This window comes from Bos javanicus, chromosome 7, assembly GCF_032452875.1.
Source record: "Bos javanicus breed banteng chromosome 7, ARS-OSU_banteng_1.0, whole genome shotgun sequence".
NCBI lineage: Eukaryota > Metazoa > Chordata > Mammalia > Artiodactyla > Bovidae > Bos > Bos javanicus.
In genome coordinates, this window is record NC_083874.1 from 39,550,354 (window position 1) to 39,565,453 (window position 15,100).

Sequence of the window (15,100 nt, forward strand, 5' to 3'; positions counted from 1 at the left end):
AAGTCCACAGTAATTAAATCCCTGATGCCTGCAGGCATTCACTTGTACCATATTTAATAGGTACTTAAAAAGACCTGAAGTTGGATGGGAAACACATGTACACCCATGGTGAATTCAAGTCAATGTATGGCAAAACCAATACAACATTGTAAAGTAAAGTAAAGTAAAATAAATAAATAAATAGAAAAAAAAAAAAACCTGAAGTCTTGTTGCAGTTTCAGCCTTACTTAAAAAGTGAGATGCAGTAGTTCTGTTTTCTTGGGATCCAGTACATTTTATCTGAAATCTGACATGACAAGAGAAATAATCATTGTTTACATAGCCTCCAAATCAAAGTTTTTATATCCTTACTTCATCCTGTTAACCTTCCTCTGACCAGCCATGGCCTTGGCACTTGCCTGACCTCTTGTGAGCTGCCTTCCTAAGGGGATATTTCCTGCTTCCTAACCCTTAGAGCCTTGCTGAGAATAAGCTGATTTCCCAGAACTACAGCATACGTGTCACCTCAAGTATCACATTAAATCTTTCACTAGGCTAATGCCAGTGAACCCCTTTATTTAGCACAGCTCATCATACATTGGTCACATATTTACCACTCAGGAACCAGTTAAACATTCCCATCCCTCATAGAGCTTCACTTCTCCACTCACTCTAGTCTCAGTGGCTGGGATCTGTTTCATGCTCAAATCTGGTTGGTACTTATGAAAAGAAAAAGTATACTTACTCACAAACTCCTGGGAGTCTTTTCCATCTTTCAATAACAGTAACAAGTTATTCCTCACACTGACCTAAGGTTGGGCCCCTGGTAGATCCCACACATTACTCCTAGTCTTACATCTCAAAACCCAGGTGGGCTTGACCATAATGCAAGCCCTGTTCTGTTCAAACTGAGTCATGGATTGGGCATCACAGAGCCTTCATGCGAAAAAGCCCAGTGTGTACAACTGAGGATAGGGAAAGTCTCATTAGGGGAGCCCACAGAGCAAACACAATCCTTCCAACTGACAATCCTCCAAATGTTGAAGAAATAATCATGATATGCACACTTTTCTGGATTCCATGTTCCTCAAGTGAAGGTGATAGCTTCCAAATATCCATTTCCTTTCATATTTCCCAAATCTATCATTCCAGTAAAAGAAGAAAATGATATTAGGCTGATTTAACTAGTTCCTAAAAACATGTGTTTTCATCCCATCCATATCTAGGTTTTAACAAATGACCCTTGTGCAACTTCACATTTAAATAAAAGTACAGTACCCAATACTCTGATGGACAGGGAGGCCTAGCGTGCTGCGATTCATGGGTCGCAAAGAGTCGGACACGACTGAGCGACTGAACTGAACCCAATACTCTGCCCTGGCCAGATATAATTTTGAGTGTTTTGCAAGCTCATGGCAATCAACTGGGATCAAAACCTTGACAAAATACATAGAACCTAAGGGCAGTAAAATCAATTAGGCACTGAAAATATCCTGCATGAGAAACAGAGGTTTTAATTGTGTTTTTCAGATTAGGAAAGAGTTCACTTAAAGACAAACATGATAGCATGTATACATGTTCAAAGATCTATCATATGGAAAAGGTATTGAATTTGCTTTGTACTCCTCCAAAGGCAGAAGTATAACCCACTGGTGAAACTTACACTGTGGCTGTGACTGTGCCTGAGAGTGTGGCTCAATAGAAAGAAAAGCTTGGGGGAAAAATGAAGCAGTCTAAAAATACCCTGCCTGGAAATGTAGTGATTTTCTTGTCACTTGAAAGCTTCCTCATTCAGAGGCTGAAAGTTGACATTTCAGGATGTTGTAAAAATGTTCCTGCACTAACTGGAGGATTGGGCTAGATAATCTGACCCAGATGATCTAACCCAGTTCTGATTTATATTTTTCTAATCTTAAATTCTGTTTAAATTTTTTTTACTCTTATTCTTAATTTCCTGGGCACACACAAGGCATTTTGATATCTGCATATGAGACTGTTGATTTTCTACAGTACATATATCAAATTTTGTGTTTATCTTTGTATTTGTGTCTGTGTGTACATGCATCTGTGTGTGTGCATTATCTCTATAAATAACAGACTTCTTGAGAACAGAAATTATATTTATAGTTTTTATTCAACAGCATGCAGTAATATATCCTTAATGCCAATACACTAATTTAACAATGTTATCTGACTACAGTGGAGCCAGATTCAAACCAGAAAATTTAATCTTCTATCCTAGGCAAAAAAAAAAAAGAGAGAGAGAGAGAGAGAGAAAGAGATCCCACAAATTCCTTCCTAACCTTCATTGTTAGAATATCCATCCTTAAGTATGAACCTAATCTAATTTCATTTCCTCCTATTATACCTGCATAATAGCTCTCTTGTTCATTTTTGGAAGATTAAAATATCAAACCTTACTAGATACTAAAACATCCTTCTATGCCTTCTCCATCTCATAGTCTCACTTGGCCATTCTCTTATCCTGACCCTACTACTCTCACACACAAATCCCATCTCATCCCACAAGTCTGTGCAGTGATCTTCAAGACTCTTTTATTAAATACTCAATAATAACCCACTGATATTTTCTATTATAAGGTCAGAAAATCATAGTGAGAGTCCAGTCTGCTTAATTCACACTCAAAGGTTGAATTAACAAACTGCTTTTTTCAACTCTGTTTCCCTACACAGAACACTGTCTCCAAATAGGAGGGATTCCGTCTTGTTGTCTACTCCTCCAAGAAGACTTTCTTGATTTCTTTTCAACAACTCTGACCATGCCTCTATACTTTGTCTCCTTCCTCTGATGTACAGCGTTTACTTTACATATTATAGCCATTGATATTATAGAATTTGAGTATTAGGAGGGACTTCAAAATTATTTTAAGCCAAACCTTATACTTTATATAAAGAAACTGAAAGCCTTATCATTGTTCAATGATTTCCCTAAGTTTATGCAGTTATAAGAGATGCAGGTGAAATTATTTTACCTGCTGTGTGTCGTGGGTAAGTAGGTAAAGAAGTAAAGATTCTATCAATGATAAAATAAGTTTTTAAATGAATTTAATACCTCTATATCCTCAAATCCAGGACCCAACACAATGGAACTCAATACTAATTGCCTAATGGAATATTTCCAGAGTTATATGAATTTTAATTGTAAAGCCAAAGGAACTCAGTACTCACCCAGAGATCTAGGAAAGACAAATACTGCATTTACTTCTCTCAGTTCTTTGGATTCTAAGGTAATAAGAGACACATTTAAGATTGGTGGCATCTAGAGATGTCTGAAGAAGATGCGTTCCACTTTGATCCTAACTCCATCTGTGGGATGGAGGGCTTAGGTCAGAGTCCCTTTCCTGGAGAACTGATTGCATATGTTTCCTCCTTGAGCAGGGCACATATGCCAGGAGCTGGGAATACCCTCCCACTGTATCCCACTTGCTTACCCTAAGCAACTCAGACCAGGAGGGAGCTGGTGTATTATCAGACCATCTCCTGACTGCAAGGCTGAGTGCACCAGTTCTGTCCCATGGGCACTGCCAAGTTCTCCTTAGAGCAATGAAGAGAGAATTGTTACCAGGTGAGACCTTGGAGACGTTTGGGGCCCAATGTGGCAATTATGATCAACTCACTGGTGCTTCATGATCTGCCTTGAAATTTTCAATTCTCTCTATCCCTCTTACACTGCCCCAGCCAAGCTGATCTACTTAGTGTCCTCAGATTATACCTTCTCACTTGGCTCATGCTACTTGGATTCTTCATACTTCTATCTTGACCCAAATGCTACCTGCCCCTCACCACTCAGACTAAGTTCTGTGTCTCACTTGAAGTTTACTGTGTTCATCACATACCCCAGATCTTTTCCTCCCTTGGACTCCTCAAAGAATGCTCACATATTCTCATTTATGCACATCATTCATCCAATTAAATATTAATTTCCTTAACAACAAGTTTATTGTTTTACATTTCTCTCTCATACACAATATTTAAAGTATTGGTATTTAGCTTCTTATATTCTGCTTTAATACACAAAATTTTAAAATAAAATTTATTCATTTATTAATTCATTCAAAAATTATTAAGCAATTAACCTTGTTCTAGATACTGTGGTAAATAAGAAATTCAACAATGAAAATTATTTGTGTTTATTTAAGGCATCATAACATAATGTAGAGAAAATTTCACTGCCATGACTAGCTTCGGGATCTTGAAATGCTTTCCTATAGAAAGTAGCATGGTCATTGCCAGGTGGGAGTGGGCAGAAATGGATGAATGTTGTCAAAGAGTACAAATTTCTCAGTATAAGACGAATAAGTTGTGGGAACCTAGTGTGTGGCAATAGCACCCCACTCCAGAACTCTTGCCTGGAAAATCCCATGGATGGAGGAGCCTGGTAGGCTGCAGTCCATGGGAGTCAGACACGACTGAGCAACTTCACTTTCACTTTTCACTTTCATGCATTGGAGAAGGAAATGGCAACCCACTCCAGTGTTCTTGCCTGGAGAATCCCAGGGACAGGAGAGTCTGGCGGGCTGCTGTCTATGGGGTTGCACAGATTCGGATACGACTGAAGCAACTTAGCAGCAGCAGCAGCAATGTGCGGCATGTTGACTATAGTTAACAATACTATATTACACACTTGAAAGTTGCTAAGAGAATAGATATTAACAATTCTCACTACCCACATAAAAATGGTAACTACATATGGTGATAGATGTGTTAACTAACCTTATTGTGGTAATCATTCCACAATATATATGTTTATCGAATTATCAGAAATGGCAACCCACTCCAGTATTCTTGCCTGGAGAATCCCATGGACGGATGAGCCTGGTGGGCTGCCATCTATGGGGTTGCACAGAGTCGGACACGACTGAAGCGACTTAGCAGCAGCAGCAGCAGCAGCAGCCCCCCTTTCTGACCCCTAAGAAGCTTTCTTGCTCATGTGCAGACAGGAAAGTCTTCCATGACCTCAGGAAGAGGTAAGAGGTTATCTCTTTACTTCACTAGATGTCAGCTTTCACCACTAGCTTTGTCCTTGGAGTGTCTGGGTGAGAACAAAACTTAAAATCTACTGCACTTGACAAACACCGGCTGTCCAGCCCAGGGACCCAGAACCCTACTACCTCAGAACCACGTGTCTGTGCCATGTCTGAACCACGTATCTGTGCCATGTAGAACTGTCGGGGGTATGGATTGAGGATGGAAGTCTATCTCTGGACAATAAAAGGAAGCAATTTAGCAAGGAATGGTAAGTCAGACTACTTGTTTCAGGTGAGGTGTCGCCTAAGACTTTGATAAAATCCCCAGGTAGGTGGCTCTGGGGCTCAGGTCTGCCATTCAGAAACTCAGCTTTCCTGATTCATTCATGTCTAAAGAATCAATTCAACAAAATCCCCTAGAGACGGTGTACAATAAATAAAAATCCCACTACCTCACAATTCACCCTACTGTCAGCAGAGGGCGCGCCTTCTCTATGAAGACAATTCAAATTAAAAACCTGCTTCAGGACAGTTAATAGATGAACCTTATTTTCTTTTTATTTTACTGTATTTTACAAGAGTTATACAATGAGCAAATATTACTTACATGATTAGAAAAAATGTGGGACTTCCCTGATGGTCTAGTGGTTAAAATTCTTTGCTTCAACTGCAAGAACTTTCTCTCAAATGGTATAGAAAGTTTTATATGTCTGTCATATGACAAAACACTACTTGTCGTACCATCTCAGAGGACTATGTCTTCTTGGTACTAGTAATTCAACTTCTCTATGGGTTTGAAATTTTTCATAATAAAAACTTGGGGCATATTTTAAACATAAAATGGAAAAAAAAAAAAAGTTTGGGGATGAAAACAAGACAAGTATCAGGTACTACTGTTGCTTAACAAATTGCCCCAAAAACTTAGCATCATAAAACAACCACTTTGCTTACAATGGGTCATAAATTCAGGAAGGGTTTGTCTGGGCGGTTGTCACTTGGGGTGTCCCGTGCAGTTGCAGGTAGGTGTCAGCAGGGCAGCAAACACCTAAAGGCTTCCAGACCGGTTATGCAAAGTGACTGACTCACATGGTTGAAGCCTTTCCAGCAAAGCAGTTTAGGGGTCATCAGACTTCTTACATGGCAGCCCCACACAGCTCAAGGATCAGAGTGTGTGCAGGCCAGAAAGTGAAGCAGAAGCCAAGTCCCCTTTCATGACCTGGGACCTCATTCCCACCCACTGCATAGCTTCCTATAGGCTAAGGTGGCTGGTCCCACGTGGTAAGAGAAATTTAGCTGAACATAAGGTTGCCACTCCACTTCCCTGGCTCCCTTGCAAATACGGGAACTAGACCAAGTTCTGGTGAGTGGGTAATGAGGAAAGAAGACATGTACAAATTCTAGGTTTCATTCTAAAAAGAAAGAGGGTTGCCTTCCCCTTCTCTTTTCCTCCTTTCTAGCTGGAGCCAGGGCACCATCTCTGGGAGCTGGGAACCATGTGTTGAAGATGGTAAAAAACGACGAAATGGAAGACTGAGCTCTTGGTGGGTGTGAGTCTGCTGTGGCAGCCTCAAAGACCACCCACCTGAACTTCTGAGTGGATGAGAAATAAAACATATTATTTCGCCCATCATCAGATGGTGTTGGGTGTCTCTGAGCGACCAGACTGATACCTTAAAGGCAAAGGTCCTCTGCTTTCAATACAAGTGCATCTCCTGGAAGGGACACACAGATCCCTGTGAAACAGAGTAGGACCATGTGGGGCCTTTCTGGGAGCAGATCCCCACCCCACCCCCCTACTACCACCCCTCATTGTAAGAAAACTCTAGCTTCCTAGGCCTTCCCTGAGTTCCAAATAGTAAATTTAATCAGAGAAGTGGTCCCTGGTGGCTCAGGGGTAAAGAATCTACCTGCAATGCAGGAGACGGGGATTCAGTCCCTGGGTTGGGAAGATCCTCTGGAGAAGCAAATGGCGACTCACTCCAGTATTCTTGCCTGGGATATCTCATGGGCAGAGGAGCCTGGTGGGCTACATCCATGGGGTTCCAAAAGCGTTGGACATGGCTTAGTGACTAAACAACAACAACAACAGAAAATGCAGAAACAATGGAAAGCAGTTAAGCAAGATTCCGTGCCTCAAGACAGGCGATGGGGGGACTTCCGTGGTAGTCCAGTAGCTTAGATTTCACACTCCCAATGTAGGGAGCTCAGGTTTGATCCCTGGTCATGTTACTGAGTCCAAGCTCACTCTGCTCATTGCATGGTGGGCCAATAAATCTGAGAGACAAGGTGTTGAGGCAAGGAAGAGACTTTAATCAGGGACCCGGCAGATGGAGAACATGACAGGCTAGTGCCTTAAAATAACCATCTTATGGGGTCTGAATCCCAGATTATTTTATAGGTCAGAGATAGGGGAGGTGAGGAAGCAAAGTAAAAAGGCCATTAATTTTGCAAACATCTCCTAGAGTGGCAAATCTCAGGCAGGGGATATGTTAAGTTCTTCCTTCCTGCCATCCACAGGTGGACAGGGTTCTGAACAAAGGCCCTTTAGTTAAATAGTCAGGCAGAGGGGCAGGATTCTCTGAGGTGGGCCGTTATGTGTGATTATAATAAAAGCAATGAAAGGCAAGTCAAAGAAATAGTTCCAACATGGAGTCAGAATTGGCTTCCTTCCTGCAACAGTCAGGGAACTAGATTCCAATGCTGCAACTAAAGAGTTTGCCTACCACAACTAAAGATCCCTCACGCCACAGTAAAGATGGAAGAGCCTTCGTGCTGCAGCCAAGACCCAGTGCAGCCAGATAAACGTGTGCTCAGTCGTTCAGTTGTGTCCAGCTTTTTGCGATGCCATGGACTGTAGTCCACCACATGCCTCTATCCGTGGGACTGTCCAGGCAAGAATACTGAAGTGGGCTGCCATTGCCTTCTCCAGGGGATCTTCCTGATTCAGAGACTGCAGGTGAATTCTTTACTGCTAAGCCACTGGGGAAGCCTAGACAAATGAATAAAATAAATATTTTTCAGAATGCTTAATAAATAGGAAAAAAAAGATGACACAGAAGTAGTCAAATATACTTTTTTCAAAAGACAGGAAATGTGGTGCATGTTTCCACATCAGGAAGGGCCCTAACCTTTGCCTCTAGATGGAGGGGTGTGGGAGAACTGACAGAAACTCAAGGCCCCAACTGGGCTGGAGGCAAACCACTTATCTCTAAGGAAATCCTTTCAGGAAGCCTGAAACTCCAAGTGTTTGTTAAAGATATTTAAGGAAAAGAGTAAATGATCATAATTATGGTGAAGGTGAGTATGTGGCATGGTTATAAAACAATATATAGGATATATATAAATGTTTAACTTATATAAAGCTAAATAAATATTTATGTAACTTTATGACTTTATAGATGATTTATCTATTTATCTACATATATGAGAAAGAAGTCTGACAGTAAATAGAGATGGGGGGTGGTAGATTGTAAGTGTGAATGTTTTATTATTTGCTTTCTGATTTCTAAAATGAACATGTTTTGCTTTTGTAATATGAAAAAAAGTGTTAATGAATGATACTTTTCACTTTAAAAGGTTATTGTAAAACACACACACTCACACACACACACAACAAATTAGAGGTCACTGTAGCTAACCATCTAACAGTCCCCACCTTTCCCCCACCAGCTTCTACTGGCCCCAACCCCCATCCTCAACTCCTCTGCTTGCAGCCCATCCCTGGTTGCCTACCACATCCCCAGCTGCAACCCCCAGCCTTGGTCTAGTTTTGAACAAACCCTAATGTACCAAACAGAGGTTCTGGGGAACCCTGGTCAGAGACTGTACCCAACACATTTGTGTATGCTGGGGGTAACTGAGCCCATGAATGAGATCCCACCAGGATGACCCAGATAAGAGGATGAAGGCTGAGAAATTTCTGGAGTGGAGGGAAGGCGGAAATAGCAGTGGTTGAAGAGAATGGCAGGAAGTGGAAGAGGAAGAGCTGTGGGTCACTGGCAGAGGCTGAAACGCTGAAGCCAAGGCAGAGGAGTAGTGGGCTGGCCCAAGCCGCTTCCGGGCCCACAAACACTGCAGGTCCCCACGAGGCCACCTGAGGGCCGCTGTACCCTGCACATCTCACAGACAAACCCTCCACCCTCGGGAACTGCAAGCACCATACCAGTCAGTCACCGAGGTTCCAGTGAGGGCCTGAGGTAGGAGGTGGGTGGGTCCCAGGGCTGGACAGTGGGTGTTTGTCAAGCAGAGTAAAATTGAAGCTTTGTTTTCAAAGGACAAAGTTAATGGCAGGAGCTGAGCCCTGTTGGAGTAAAGAGATAAGACGACGATTTCTGGGGTCAAGGAAACCCTCCTGACTGTATTGCAGAGGAATGCTCCTCGGGGTTCAAAAAGGAGGGGGTGCCACCCCATAATAGGTAGCGCTAAAACTCCCACAGGCCTCTGCACCAGAATCCATCTTGGCAAAAACTTGCATATGCATATTGGGGAGAGACCTAGAACAGATCAGGAGTGAGAAAAGAAATGAGATAATTGGCCAAAAGTAAACAAAGACCTGGAAGAACTGCCCTATACAGATGATTTAACCATCTCTTTACTGTTCTCCTCCTCATTAGGGAGGGTGGGCTTTCTCTCCACGTGTGTATTTCTGCCTTGCTTCTGTCTTATTTAAATTAACTGTTTCTCTGTGTGCTCTCTCACACATTATATTGTGTCTCTAATAATAAACTTTACACTTGTTTTTACAGTTCTTGCCTCCTTGAGAAATTCATTTTTCAAATGGGGCAAGAGCCAGGGGAACTTTGCTTCTAGCTTCTAGCCATTCTCCCACATACTCTCTGGTGGTCTGGTAGCTAGGATTTCTGACTTTTCACCCAGGCTACCCAAATTCAATTCCTAGGTTAGGAACTAAGATTCTACTTCAAATCGCTGCTGTGTGCTATCTCCGGAGATCAGGCCCATCTCACCTGGGAGCCATGTTGAGCTGGGTGAATTCAATACCCAGCTCCTGTCAGCTCCTGAATTATCTTTAATCTCTGGACTCAAGGTTAGCATAGCTCTGCAGGTTTAATTACACCGTGCTTTTTCCATTTGGTACTTCCGCTTGCTTTGTTATCCACAGGAGGATCACGGTTTGAGGGAGTGGCAGCCAGGCACACACGAATCGCTTGACCTCTCTGGGGACCCACATCAAAAGAAAGACAAACAGAATACAGAGACACCTGAAAGTGCTCCTCACTTGAGGAGAAACCAGCCTGAATCTTCTGTCTCCTCCTCTGCAATCTCTCTGGGATGGCTGCCTTCCCACCCCCTCTTGCTATTTGACCTGGCAGCCCAGCCCCATCTACCACCCAGGGGCTTGAGGGAGAGGAGACCAGAGTACAAGGAAGGCTGAGATGGCCTTGGAGGAAATGAGGTAAAAGATAGAAAGGGGATGGTCCTGATTAAGTTCAGTTCAGTCACTCAGTCGTGTCCGACTCTTTGTGACCCCATGGACTGTAGCACGCCAGGCCTCCCTGTCCATCACCAACTCCCAGAGTTTACTCAAACTCATGTCCATTGAGTCGGTGATGCCATCCAACCATCTCATCCTCTGTCATCCCCTTCTCCTCCCGCATTCAATTTTTCCCAGCATCAGGGTCTTTTCCAATGAGTTGGCTGTTCGCATCACGTGGCCAAAGTATTGGAGTTTCAGCAGTCTTTCCAATGAATATTCAGAGTTGATTTCCTTTAGGATTTAGTGGTTTGATCTCCTTGTGTAACAGGAGAGAAAAGGGCAGGGCACAACTTTTGAAAGAATGACATAGCCCAAGCACACAACATAAACTGATTAGAATCAAATGGGACCAAGATGGCAGACAAGACTAGACCTTGATCCTAAATCAGCAAGTGAAATGACACACCTAGAGGTGCCATGACAGTTCCAAGTCACTGTCAAAAGACCATGGTGTGGGCGGTGGCCCAAATCCTGGAAACTTCTGCCCCTTCCCAAAAATAGTTGGAATAATCATCCCACTCATTAGCATATGAAATTACCCAGCTTATAAAAACTAACCAAGCTACATTTCACTGTTGCACTCACCCTGTGCAATGACCCACACTCTGTGGGGTGTGTTTTTATCTGTATCTGAATACAACCACTTCTTACCTATCACTTTGTCTCTCACTGAATTCTTTCTATGATGAGACATCAAGAACCTGAGCTTTTTTAGGTCCTGAAACCAGGTACTGTGGGTTTTGGCTGGGTTTGAGTCCCAACTATGTGGGTTCAAGGCCCAACCAGGGTTTTGGCTGGGTTCGAGTCCCAGCCATGTGGGTTCAAGTCCCAATCTGTGGTAAACAGTTTCACTTGGAGTCCAAGGGACTCACAAGAGTCTTTTCCAGCACCACAACTCAAATGCATCAATTCTTAGGTGCTCAGCCTTCTTTATGGTCCAACTCTCACATCCATACATGACTACTGGAAAAACCATAGCTTTGAATATATGGACCTTTGTCACCAAAGTGATGTCTCAGTTTTTTATACTCTGTCTTGGGCTGTCCTCTTGAAGAAAGTGAAAGAGGAGAGTGAAAAAACTGGCTTAAAACTCAACATTCAAAAAATGAAGATCATGGCATCCAGTCCCATCACTTCATGACAAATAGATGAGGAAACAATGGAAATGGTGAAAGACTTTTATTTACTTGGGTTCCAAAATCACGGCAGATGGTGACTGCGGCTATGAAATTAAAAGATGCTTGCTCCTTGGAAGAAGCTATGATCAACCTAGACAGCACATTAAAAAGCAGAAACATTACTTTGCCAAGAAAGGTCCATCTAGTCAAAGCTATGGTTTTTCCAGTAGTCGTGTATGGATGTGAGATTTGAACCATAAAGAAAGTTGAAGAATTGATGCTTTTGAACTGTGATGTTGGAAAAGACTCTTGAGAGTCTCTTGGACTGCAAGGAGATCAAAGCAGTCAATCCTAAAGGAAATCACCCTCAGTATTATTGGAAGGACTGATGCTGAAGCTGAAACTACAATACTTTGGCCACCTGATGCAAAGAACTGACTCAACGGAAAAGGCCCTGATGCCAGGAAAGATTGAAGGCAGGAGAAGGGGATGACAGGATGAGATGGTTGAATGGCATCACTGACTCAATGGACATGAATCTGAGTAAACCCTGGGAGTTGGTGATGGACAGGGAAGCTTGGCATGCTGCAGTCCATGTGGTCTCAAAGAGTCAGACACAACTGAGTGACTGAATTGAACTGAACTAGGTCTGTCAGAATGTGGTCCACTGGAGAAGGGAATGGTAAACCACTTCAGTATTCTTGCCTTGAGAACCCCATGAACAGTATGAAAAGGCAAAATGATAGGATACTGAAAGAGGAACTCCCCAGGTCAGTAAGTGCCCAATATGCTACTGGAGATCAGTGGAGAAATAACTCCAGAAAGAATGAAGGGATGGAGCCAAAGCAAAAAGAATACCCAGTTGTGGATGTGACTGGTGATAGAAGCAAGGTCCGATGCTGTAAAGAGCAATATTGCATAGGAACCTGAAATGTTAGGTTCACGAATCAAGGCAAATTAGAAGTGGTCAAACAGGAGATGGCAAGAGTGAACATCGACATTCTAGGAATCAGCGAACTTAAATGGACTGGAATGGGTGAATTTAACTAGATGACCATTATATCTACTACTGTGGGCAGGAATCCCTTAGAAGAAATGGAGTAGCCATCATGGTCAACAAAAGAGTCCGAAATGCAGTACTTGGATGCAGTCTCAAAAATGACAGAATGATCTATGTTCATTTCCAAGGCAAACCATTCAATATTACAGTAATCCAAGTCTATGCCCCCAACAAGTAATGCTGAAGAAGCTGAAGTTGAACAATTCTATGAAGACCTACAAGACCTTTTAGAACTAACACCCAAAAAAGATGTCCTTTTCATTATAGAGGACTGGAATGCAAAAGTAGAAAGTCAAGAAACACCTGGAGTAACATGCAAATTTGGCCTTGGAGTATGGAATGAAGCAGAGCAAAGGCTAATAAAGTTTTGCCAAGAGAACGTACTGGTCATAGCAAACACCCTCTTCCAACAACACAAGAGAAGACTCTACTCATGGACATCACCAGATGGTCAACACTGAAATCAGATTGATTATATTCTTTGCAGCCAAGGATGAAAAAGCTGTATACAGACAGCGAAAACAAGACCAGGAGCTGACTGTGGCTCAGATCATGAACTCCTTATTGCCAAATTCAGAATGAAATTAAAGAAAGTATGGAAACCACTAGACCATTCAGATATGACATAAATCAAATCCCTTATTATACAATGGAAGTAAGAAATAGATTTAAGGGACTAGATCTGATAGACAGAGTGCCTGATGAACTATGGACAGAGAGAGGTTCATGACATTGTACAGGAAACAGGGATCAAGACCATCCCCACAGATAAGAAATGCAAAAAAGCAAAATGGCTGTCTGAGGAGGCCTTACAAATAGCTGTGAAAAGAAGAGAAGCAAAAAGCAAAGGAGAAAAGGAAAGATATAAGCATCTGAATGCAGAGTTCCAAAGAATAGCAAGGAGAGATAAGAAGGCCTCTCACATGAACAATGCAAAGAAATAGAGGGAAACAACAGAATGGGAAAGACTAGAGATCTCTTCAAGAAAATTAAAGGGGCGGTCCTAAGGTGGCAGAGGAATAGGACGGGGAGACCACTTTCTCCCCCACAAATTCATCAAAAGAACATTTGAACGCTGAGTAAATTCCACAAAACAACTTCTGAATGCCGGCAGAGGATATCAGGCACCCAGAAAAGTAGCCCATTGTCTTCGAAAGAGGGTAGGAAAAAATATAAAAGACAAAAAGAGAGACAAAAGAGGTAGGGACGGAGATGAGTCTTAAAAAAGAAAGAAGTTTCCAAACACCAGGAAACACTCTCACTGGCGAGTCTGTGGAGAGCCTTGGAATCTCAGAGGGCAACATAACAGGGAGGAAAAATAAATAAGTAATTAAAACCCACATATTACGTGCCCAATGGTAACTCCCAGTAGAGAAGCAGTGCAGACGCCTGCATCCGCCACTAGCAAGTGGGGGCTGGGCAGGGAGACGCGGGCTGCATTGCTTAGAGTAAGGACCAGGCCTGAATGCCCCGAGGGCAATCTGAGGGAAATAACTTGAGATTGCAAACCAGACTGTGGGATAGCTATCCCTTGAAAAGCCCTAACCTAAGACACCTCCAGGCCTGCTCACAGAACAAAGGACTGAGCAGAGCTAGTGGGCTGCGGGCTGGCCCATCCCCCACTGGAGACAAGCAGGAGAGGGCAGCCAGAGCCAGAAGGGGGCAATCGCAGCCCCAGAGAGGCATCATCTACCAAACAGCAATCAGGCTTTGCTGCTAACCAAGACTTCTTGGGATTCTGGACGGTCGACATCCACCAGGAGGGTCACAGTCAGAGATCAGCTCCCCAGAAGAGACACATGGCACACCTGAGAAGGTGCACCGGTTGTACACCTAGAAAACCGAGCGGCAGGGACAGGGGAGGTGATAAGTCGCAGCGACCGTGCTCACCAAATACCTGGTCACCTGAGCTGCTCTGACCTGGGAAGGGCACAAAACGCAGGCCCAACCAAGTCTGCGCCTGTGAGGAGTACCCTAGTACCTGAACCTGAGCGGCTTAGACCTGGGAAGTGCATACAACCCAGGGCCGGCCTCAGGCAGTCCCCAGCAGAGCAACCTAGAGCCTAAGCAGTGTAGACAAGGAATGCACACACGCCGAGAGCAGGGGCAAGCCCAGTGTGGCTGAGACACTGTGAGCACACGCCAGTGTTATTTGTTTGCAGTGTTCCTCCCTGCCCATAGCACAACTGAACAAGTGAGCCTAAAAAAGTGTCCACCACCACCCCCATGTGTCAGGGCGGAAATTACACACTGAAGATACCTGCAAACAGAAGAAGCTAAAACAGAGGGAACCGCCTTGGAAATGACAGGTGGAATAGATTAAAACCCTGTAGTTAGCATTGACTACATAGGAAGGGGCCTATAGATCTTGAGAAGTATAAGCTGGATCAAGAAACTATCTGAAAATGAACTGACCCCACATTGTCCAAAACAACACCAGAGAAAGTCCTAGATATATTTT